Below are 11,589 nucleotides of genomic sequence, written 5' to 3' on the forward strand. Positions count from 1 at the left end.
CAGTAGTCTTCTCACTGCCCTGCCAGTGCTTGTTTGAACGTGCAGATTCTGTTATTCCTGTTGCTCCTCTATGTCCAGAGCACTTCCAGCTTCTCCTACAACTCTGTGTTCACTTGCTCCAGGTCATAGAAGCTTCTGATCTTTTACTCGAGCTGAATTGTTACACCATTCAGCTGTTCGAAGAACATTTCCGTCTCCTTCTGTGCAGCAGTGACTGCAGAAGCCTCCATCTCCAGCTCTGCCATGTGCCGCTATGTGGCCTGCAGGCAGCTTTGTGCTCCATTACTCTGTCATCGGCCACGTGCTGCATGTGGGCTGGTGCTGATTGTAAACAGCTTTCTGCCAAAACCGACCTCCGTATAAGTGGCTTGTGGGATTCTAGCTCTATTTTCAGTGTTTTGTGCACCTGGGCTATCTTCTCCCTCTCTTTCTCCCGACGATCCTGCAGGTCTGTCTTTTCCTGATTCAGTGGTTAGATCTTAGCACAGAGTGCCTGGTTTCTTCTTTTGCTGCGTTCCAGGGCAGGCACCACGTGTTGGTAGCACCTCTGCAGATCTTTGGTGGTGTCGGGACCCTTGACACTCTGGATCCTGGTGGCTGTGACAGTCTCTAAAGGCATGGGAGGCCCGGGGTTGGCATCACCTTTGGCTGGACCCTCCTTTGAATCACGTTCTCCAGTGGTGTTTGTCTCGGGAATCCCTCCCTTTTTTGTGTTCTTTGTTTTCTTGAATGTTGCAGGTCTGATGGCAGGATTCTTCTGCTGGTGTTCTGGCAGTTGTTTCTTGCCTGCAGCTCTCTCACAGAGTCTTGTTGTTAAAGACATCTGAGCACTAGGATGGGAGAGATGGGCTGGCCACATTCCCAGGCTCTGGGAAATCCTCTATTCTCCCACTCACTGACTAGGCTGTAAGTGTCCTAATCCACTCCACAGTCACCTCAAGACTCTTGTTCACCTCTCAGCCACCTCTAACTTCCTCAACTGCTGGTAGTGGTGTCAACCAACAGAGGGAATCTGGGTGCTACTCAGCATGGAATGTGGGAGTGGCCACAATTCTTGTACCCCATTGGTCAGAAAGAACCATGAAAGAATGGGGGTGCAGTCGGAATCCTGTGATGCAGGCTGCATGGGTGGAGTCAAGATGACAGCGGCTCCTCAGCCCCTTTCCCAGGAAACTCTGTGAAATTCAGCTGGACACAAGAGGGTGACTTGCTTTAGCCTGATGGCTGCACAGATGGTTGTGTATGACTGTTTGTTGCCAGTCTCAGACCTTGAACTCAGGATCTGGGCATAATCCATGAGCTGCTTTTGCTCAATGCTAGCCATCTACCACATGGCTCTACTTATGGCTTTGTTGACACTGAACTTGGACAGGCGTTTCAAGGACTTTCCTGCCTAGGGTGACTTTGACCATGATCCTCCTATCACAGCCTTATATCAAGGAGGACAGCTGAGAGCCACTGGTGCCTGCCTAATCATTGGTCTTGCTGATGTTCTTGGTCAGACTGATGAGTTCCCTATCCATAGGTTTAAGTGGTGGGAGCTGGAGCCCACAGTTCAAATCCTGGTGCTGCCACCTCCAAATGGTAGGAGATCCTAAGACACTCATTCATATCCATATGAATACAAATGGGATGGGATGTATGTCATGATTGAATGGGCAGTTCTTGAATGATTCCAGGATATAATTATACACTATTATAGGACACTGATTGATTTTAATCAATACTTTATGAAGCATTTACACAATCACATTCATTTAATGAAGGCAGAATGAAATACCTAAGAATTGGGCGTCACATAGTATAGAGATGCCATTTTTTTCTGCCAGGACTGGGATTGGAACTCATGGTCTGTGTAACTCAGTTGCACTGTATGGGAAGGGGAAGCTCGCCTCCCTGAAGTCAAGAAACTCAAGTCTGTTCCTTAGGCCTGAAACTGATCCTCAAAACTAGAAAACATCCCATTCGTGTACATTTTATATATATGATTTATATTTACATACGTATGTTGATTCTATATTACATTCAGTGTAGTTATTCATTTTATTTTTCATTTTGTTCGTGTATTGACTGTTTATTTTATTGATTATTTTGGCACATAGAACATTGATTACTTTGATTACATAGGATATAGGACTGCCTATGTTTTCCACTTCATACCTGACACCCAGGACTTTCCCAGAAAAGGAAAACATCTGTCACCATCAGCTTCTTACTCCATGATTATTGTTTGGAAGTGCTGGCATCTGAATTCATGACCTACAGGGCCAAATTCATGAATTGGTGAGTGTCAGCATGCCATCCTGGGGCAAAATGAGTGTACACGAAGTATGCAGGTCCTGAGATTCAGCCCCTGGGGTTGAGAAAATAAGAACAGATTGACACTCAGATGGTAGTACATTAATAAATATATATCTTTATAGATTGCCAGAGATTTCTATCCAGTATTCAGTTATATAGACTACCTTCCTACCAATTCTTGGGTATTTATTATGCCTCCACGTAATTAATATTATTCTTTTCACCCTTAATAAACTATTAAGGAAATCAGTGTCCTGAAATTATTGCATCCTTGTAAGAAATAGTATTCTTTTAATGCTTCATATTAAATAAAATCAATAAGCCTACTGAAATCATGATGTCTAAATTTATACGAGTATCATTCATGAACAACTCATTGAACCGTGACATTGATAAAATTCCATCGTTATTCCTATGGATGGGAACGAGTGACTTAGCACCTCCTGCCATCCAGAAGTGACATGATTGGGATTCGACTCTAAGCCTATATTGCCTTGTTGGACTATGGCTTCCCCAATAGCCCACCAGCCTTTAGCAATGCATGGTGAACTAAACTTTGGAGCTGTGCCATTTAGACCCAGATGGTCATGGCACAAAATGTGAAAAGGCCATCCCAATACTTCTTTTCTGTGCATTCCCCCATCCCCCACAAGGCCTGGAGGTCTAGAATCCCAGGATCGGCTGTTGTTCCAGTGGCTGGACCCCGCCTAGGCTGATGGAATGATGGAAGCTGAGGCAGAATTGCAATGACCTGAGTTCAAGACCTTACTTGGCAAAAACAAATATATATATATGCCAACATCAAATACAGTGAAAGCAGGGGTCAAATCGTTTAAATAGGGATACAGGTGAATCCATTGCAACAATGAGATATACAAGATGTTATGTCGAAAAATGAACTTTACAACTTTGGTCTGGGTAGGGGAAGGGGAAGATTAGGTAGGAGTCGGGGGAGATGGGAAGGGATAGGAAGGGGAAAAAAGGAGGCATCAATGCTTGATAAGAAATGTACTCATTATCTTTCCCATGTAATTGTAACCTCTCTGTACATTATTTTCACCATAATAAACAAATAAATAAATAATTTAAAAATATTTTCTCCCTGGCTTGCAATTGGTGCTGTTTTTTTTTGCAAGTTTTTGGATTTGAACGCAGGGCCTTGGTTACTCTACAGCACAGTGGAAAAAGGGGAAGCTCACCATTCTTGAAGATAAGAAAGTCAGGCCTGGTCCCTAGGTCTGAATTCAAGCCCTAGCCCTGTGAAACATACTATTTATATACATTGTAAAGATAGGATTTGTACTTACCTATAGATGTTCAGTCCATATCCTGTTTGTTGTGGTTATTTATTGTATTTGTTTTATTCATTTATTTACCATTTATTTTATTGACTGTGATAACATGCATTCCATTTATTATATTGATGGCATCCTATCACATAGTATCTATATTTGTAGACGTGTTCTCCATCATGTCTGACACCCAGGACTTTCAGAGAAAAGGAAAACTGGTGTCACACTTGGCTTCTTACACCACGATCCAATTTTTGGCAGTGCTGAGATCTGAACTCAAGGCCTAGCAGAACCAATTCATGAATGGGTATGTCAACATGGCAATCTCTAGCCCAGGAAGCTGCCAGGCAGTTACCAGACACTGAGATCGACCCACAGGGGTGGACAACATAGCCATGTATGGATAGGAAGATGGTAGTATATCAATAAATATATAGTCATATAGAGGGCCAAAGACATCTACCTAGGTTTCAATGGCATCAACTACGTTCCTACATCATTGGTCATGGTGAACCATCTGCCAAGTAACATGATATGCAAGCCCTCAAAACCTCATAGCTTCACAGCTCCATCTTGTTCCCTAATTGTTTGGCAGACACATTCCCAAACCTTGAATTAGCTCCAACTATACACACGAGACCAGGGTGTCTGGCTGGAAGAGTGTGGCTGTGGTCACAGTCGCCTCACCAAACTTCTGGCTGGGGATACAAGGACAGGTGTCCATTCTAGGCCCGGGTTCACACAGGTCTCCTAGGTGAGGCCCATGCAGGCCCAGCAGCTACTGTGGGCTACAGGAAAGGGGAAAGAGAGAGGTGGAAAGGGTAGGAAAAAATGTCTACTGAAATCTGCCATAAAGGATCCATAAACCTGTGAAGGAGAAAAGAAAAATTGTGGCTGGGCTCGTACTTGGTATTAATGAAAAAAGAACAACAAATACACACACAAAGAGAAATAAAATGCTTTTGCTGTTTTTAGACATGGTGACTTAAATGTATTTTCATTGCTCTCATCTCCCTGCTCTCCCAACACACACACACACACACACACACACACACACACACAGACACTCACAAACAGACATACAGACACACACACACACACACACACACACACACACACACACACACACACACACACACAGAGAAATCCAGAATGATGACAGAAGACTCTTCCATGCAGCACCTGCAATTTGCCAAATGATCACTCACCTGAGTACAATCAGGCTGTACAAGGAGAAAGAAGATCTCTCTGTCTGTCTCTCTGTCTCTCTCTCTGTCTCTCTCTCTCTGTCTCTCTCTCTGTCTCTGCATACACACACACACACACACACACACACACTTCCAGTAGTGCCTCTTCTAAGTTTGTTGGTTCCTCATCTGAGACAATGTACAAGCTGGAGCACGCAGGTTCTCATTCACAATTCCCTTGTCAGAACCAAGGGATACCACGCAAGGGGAGCACCACTCTTATGACACAGCACCACCCCACTTCTCCCATTCTCCAGAGCCAGACCCTTCCCCTAGGGAACAACCACCCTTAACTCCCCATTCACCAAAACCCTAGGTCAGGATGCTGGGTGAAGGAATCCACAGACAGGTGGCTCCTCAGAGCCTGGACTGAAAACAAGCAGGGAGTTATGGGGTTCCCAGGGGGGTGTCTGATGCGGGGTGGAGGCAATGTTGAGGAAATGGATGGGGTCCTAAAGGCTACATACATGGACAGACTCCCTACTTCCAGCCCAGATGCTTCTGGGTAACTGGACAGATTCTTGGGTAGGACAAGGAGACTGGATGGACTAGGAGCACCACAAATGCTGGCAGAGTTAGGAAATGTGGTCACCTTGTGAATACTTTCGACAGCTGTGGGGGGGGGGAAATGCCGGTTGTATGTGTGTCAGAGTGGGTGAGTTCCTCCCAGATATTCACATTCCATCTGACCCCAGTGCCCCCACATACCTAGTGGACTTTTCTTAGACCCTCCTCAGGTGAAAAGATGACTGAGCATAGAGGACAAGGGCTCACACAGCAAGGGGGGCCTATCTTCTGCATCCAACGCCCACTACCCCCAGAAAAAAGGAAAAGACCTGAGAAGGCAGGTGTGGATGTGTTGCTCCCAGCTTCTGACTAAAGCCACCAGGTTCCCACCAGGGAGAGGAATGGTGCAGATGCGCAGCTGTGTGGCTCCCACTGCTCCAGGCCAGAGAATCAATGATACCTCCGTCTTACCCAACCCTGCATCTTCCCATTTCCTGTGACACTGGCCACTAGGGATGCAGGTGGGATTCCCAGGTCGACATCCACTGCCACACCCCCCACTCCTGGGTTGCAATTGTGGCAGAGACAGGGCTGGCCTGCCTGGTGCTGGGGAGGCATGGTTGGACGCAAGAGTGGAGGAGGTAGTCCCGCATGTCTGGGTGCAGGGAGGGGGGGGCTAGGGGAGGGGAGAGGGATAGGGGGAGGTCATGTGCTGATGGGATAAGCTGTACGCTTCGGTTCCAGGTGCAGCAGGCAGTGATGGCAGTGGCATGGCAGACGCTTGGCCCCAGAGCAGAGGACCAGGGCCTGGGACCTGGTCAGGGCCGTAAGCCGGACAGGGGTGCAGCAACATCACTGGATGACTCTTAGAAGGGGCCTCGGACTCAGGGCCTACCTGGCCTCTGAGCCTTCCTGGGGTTGTGCGAGGGATGTGCCTGGTGTCCTGGTTTTGTGTGCTCTGTGCTCCTGGCCCAGGCCCGGGCTCCTACAGTAGCGGAGGCCAGCCATTAATGCCACCTCCTCTGGTGCATGTGCCTCCTCTTCCCTCTGCTCTCTCTCTCTGCCCCCACTTCTCTCCCAGGCTGCTCCTTTTCCCTGCTGTGCCAGTGCGCCAGCCCCTGTGTGCCCCTGGCTGCAGCAGCTTTGTGCCCCTCGGTCATGCCCTCTCCTCTCCTGGGTTACACCCCCTCCCCACCTCAGCCACACCTCGCATCCTGGCCTTTTGCTGCCCTGACTGCCCTAATGCTACAAGTCCATGACAGAAGCAGCCTCACGTCAGCTCAGGGTTTTCTCCAAACCCCAGCAGCAGCCTGGGGGGGGGGAGGGCAGAAGGATCAAATCTCCCCTCGGCCCAACCGCTGTGGGAGATTCTTCTCCATCCACCCCACACAGCAAGCAGGTGCACAGTGACCCTCCATGTGTGTGTGTGTGTGTGTGTGTGTGTGTGTGTGTGTATGATTGTCCTGGATACCTACCTCTCCAGGACTCAGAAATAGTACCCTTTGGGATGACAGCACACGGCACACGCTAACGACATGGGACAAAGAACCCTGTGTAATGGACTCAGCACACTATGCCTTTTGAAGGACTCAGCACACATCAACCTTTGGGATCCTCATGGTAATCTAATGACCAATAAGATTAGACATGCCATTTTGACATTACTAAACTTAAATCTCATAGTATTATGGCATCATATGTCATAGTGATATTATAGACATATTATGAATGCCTATTCTGTGATTTCATTGTTTCAAGCAAGCAATATTGATGGAAATCAAAAATTCATTGTGACCTTAAGGCCATTGTGACATGAAAAATCCCTTTGTGACATCAGAGTGCCATTGTGATATCATTAACCTATTGTGACATCACAAACCTGTCCTGTCCATTGTGACCTCATCACCAATGTGACTTCACAAAGCCACTGTGAAATCACATTGCCGTTGTGACATTACAATCACCTTGAGACCTCCCAAAACCATTATGACATCTTTAGCACCTTTTAAAAAAATACATGGCTTTGTGACATGAAAGTTCATGTATCCATATCCTCATTGTGAAATGTCAATTGAGATCAGATATGCCATTTCAATATCACAAAGCATTTACAATATAATAATCGATTTGACATCACATTGTCATGACATCAGTTCATTGTGACATAATCGATCTGTAATGATATCATACCACTATGACATCACATTGTCATTGTGACATCATATATACATTATGAATTCCTATTATGTGATTTCATTATATTTCAAATGTGGCATGTGGGCTCATATCAAAAACATATTTTGACTTCATAGCCATTGTGACATCAAAATCCCGATGTGACATAACATTGCCATTGTGACATCTCTAAACAACTGTGACAACTCAAACATGTCCTGTCCTCATAAGTTTTGTGACATGTTGCCACTGTGTTATGTTAGGCCCATTGAGAGCTCAATCTATTTTTGACCTCATATTAGAAATATACTGTGACATCATGAATATTGTGACATCACATTGCTAGATGTAATGACCATTGTGTCACATTGTCACATCACAAATCTGTTCTGACTTCATCACATTTGTGCCATCAAAGCTTTTGGAAACCTCATAATCCCATTCTAAACTCATATGCTCATTGTGAGTTAATGACAATTGAGGTCTGGAATGCTATTGTCACATCACCAATCTACTGCAACATCACAAAACTATTTTGAAGTCATCACTCATGGCATCAACAACTAATTGTGACAAAACAGCACTCTTATGACATTAGAATTTGACATCATATTGCAATTGTGATATTACTGTACCATCATGCTCTCACAAACCTATTTTGACTTCATCACATCTTAGAAAATTAATGGCCTTTGGGATATCAAGCTCCTTCTGTGAACGTGTATCAGTTAACTTAATTGAAATTTGAAATAAGATGTAATATTACAAACTAGTTTTGACATCACTATCCAATTTTTATATTAACACTTTGACAACTGAAACCTGTTAGGAACTTTAGTACTTTTGACAATAAAACATGGCTTGTTGTGTATGTCATTATGACTTCATTCTCATGTTCTCACTATAAACTAATGGGAATTAAGATCTGTCATGCCATTGTGATATCACAAACCCTTTGTGATATCATCACCAGTGTGACATCAGACTGTCATTATGACACCATCGTTCATTGTGACATCACCAAGCTGCAGTGATATCATAGCATTATGACATCACATTTCCATATTGCTGTCATAGACACATTGTGAATGTATAGCCTGTGATTTCATTCTATTTCAAAGGTGGCATATCAGTGATATCAGAAACACATTGTCACCTCATAACCATTATAACATTATAAACCCTGTGTGACAACATAACCAGTGTGACATCACATTGTTGTTATGACATCTTTATCTTATGGTGACATCACAAAATGACAATAACATTATAGCATTTGCCGTTATGTCATTGTGACATCATAGTCACATTATGAATGCCTAATCTGTGATTTCATTGTATTTGAAATGTGGCATGTGGGTTGATATCAGAAACTCATTGTGATATCATAACCATTGTCACATCAAAATCCCTTTGTGACATCAATTTGGCAATGTTACATCACAATGGTAATGTGATGCTACTAAGGCATCATGATATCACAATGGTCATGAACCCAAAATGGGTTTCTGATATCAACTGACATGCCACATTAGAAATAGAATCAAATAATATAATAGGCAAACACAACGTGTCTATGACATTAGAATGATAATGTGATTTTACAATGCTATGATGTCATTGTAGTTTTACATGTCAAAATGAGCTGATGGTGTTAAAATGCAACATGATGTCACAATTATAATGATGTCAGAAAGGATGTTTCAATGATATGTCTGATGTCACTTTTCATTTGTTCCCCATGAGGATGTGGATACAAAAAGGTTCTGTGATGTCACAGAGGCCATTTGTGTTTTCAAAAGTGGTAAGAGGTCATTATAGGTTTGGGATGGCACACTGTCATCCATAATGTCACAGTAAAAATGAGATGTCCCATTGGGTTTTTGACGTCACAGTGGTGATGAGGTCACAATGGTTTTGTGATGTCACAGTTTGTTTGTAATATCAGCATGATATATCTAATTTCTATTACTCATAATTCAATATGTGGATACCAGGTGATAGAAGAAGCTTCATAGTATGAGGTCATGCTATGTGAAAATCCAATTGGACAGTGATTTCACAATGACAATGTGATGTCTCAACATCATAATATAATAATATTTTGATGTCACAATTGGTGATGCCATACTGATGAGGAGGTTGTTATAGATTTGAGATGTCCCACGGGATTGGTGATGTCACAATGGCATGTGGGACCTCAATTGTCATTAACTCACCATGAGTATATGGGTTTGGGAAGGGATTCTGATGTCCCCAAAGTATATGTAATCAAAAAGGTGAAGAACTAACAGGTCTGAGATGTCACAAAGTGACAGAATGGTTATGATGTCCAGCAGTGTGATATCATGATGTTACACTGGATTTTAGCTATTTCATATCATATCTGAAATATGAGGTGAAACACAGATTTTCAACTCACAATGGGCCTAAGATATCACAATGGCATGTCACAAAAATTATGAGGGCAGGAGAGGTATTTGATATCTCAGTGGGTTAGTGATATAACAAATGCAATGTGCTGTGACAAAGAGATTTTGATGTCACAAAGGTTATGAGTTCACAATGGTTTCCTGATATCAACCCACATGGCACATTTGGAATAGAATGAAATCAAAGAATAAGCATTCACAATGGGTCTATGACATCAAAATGAAAATGTGATGTCAAGGCAGCAATGTTTGATAGGATATGTACCCATTACCTTGCTCATGTAACTGTAATCCCTCTGTACACTATACTTATAATAAAAAATGCACAGAAGAAAAAAAATGGTATGGTGTCATTGGGGTTTAGTGATGTCACAATGAGATGGTGGTGTCATGATGAAAATGTGATTTCACAATCATAATTATTTCACAAAGTATTTGTGATGATACAATGCTATGTGTGATCAAAATTTTCATTAGTTCACTATGAGTATATGGATACACAAATGGTCTGTGATGCCACAGAGGTCATGTGTTTTTCTAAAGGTGCTAAGAGTTCACAATAGCTTTATGATGTCTCAATGTGATTGTGAAGGAACAACAACAATGTGATGTCACAATGGGTTTAGGATGTCAGTGTGGTGATGAGGTCACAATGAGTTTGTGGTGTCACTATGAGTTTGTAATATCACAATGACATGTTCAATTTCAATTTCTATTAGTTCACAATGAAGATACAATTTCAAAGGAAGAATCTTAAACTCCAAAGACCATGATATGCTGCCATTAGGCTATTTTAGGCCTTTAGTAAGCTTATAATCTGTTTTCAAACATAATAATTCAGGTATGACTTATGATATCACGAATTGACTTTGACATCATGAACATTGTGGCATCACATTGATAGACATCAAGACCATGGAGTTACATTGTGAACTCACAAATCTGTTAGGACTTCATCACATTTGTGCCAACACATGACTTTGGAGACAACACAGTCCCTTTGTGAACTCATATCTTCATTGTGAATTAATGATATTTGAGATTTGGCATGCCATTGTGACATTTTCAACCAATTCTGACAGCACAAACCTATTATAGTAGAAACACATTGTGATCTAATAGCCATTGTGATAGCACAATCCCTTTGTGACCCCACATTTCCATAGTGATAACACTAACCCACTGTGAAATTCCTATCCTCTCAAACCCAATCGAGGTATGAAATGTGAGATCTAGATCATGGTGACATCACACTGATAGATGTTATGAGCATTTTGTCACATTCTGACAACACACACTTGTTAGGACTTCATCACTTTTGTGACAATGAACGTCTTTGGAGAAATCACAGTCCCTCTGTGAGTTCATATACTCATTGTGAGTTAATGACAATTGAGATCACATGTGTCATTTTGATATCACCAATCCATTATGATATCATACACTTCTTGTAAATTCATCACCAGTGTGACATCACCAACTGTGATATCAAAACTTAATATTAAGTCATCATATTGCAACATAACATTGCCATTGTGTTTCATTGTGTTTTCAAAAATCTAGTATGTCTTCATAGCATTTTAGAAATTTCATTGCCTTTTATGCTTCAGTCTTCTGTGAACTCATATCCTCATT

The sequence above is a fragment of the Dipodomys spectabilis genome, unplaced genomic scaffold (assembly GCF_019054845.1).
Source record: "Dipodomys spectabilis isolate Male_0828 unplaced genomic scaffold, ASM1905484v1 ptg000463l, whole genome shotgun sequence".
NCBI lineage: Eukaryota > Metazoa > Chordata > Mammalia > Rodentia > Heteromyidae > Dipodomys > Dipodomys spectabilis.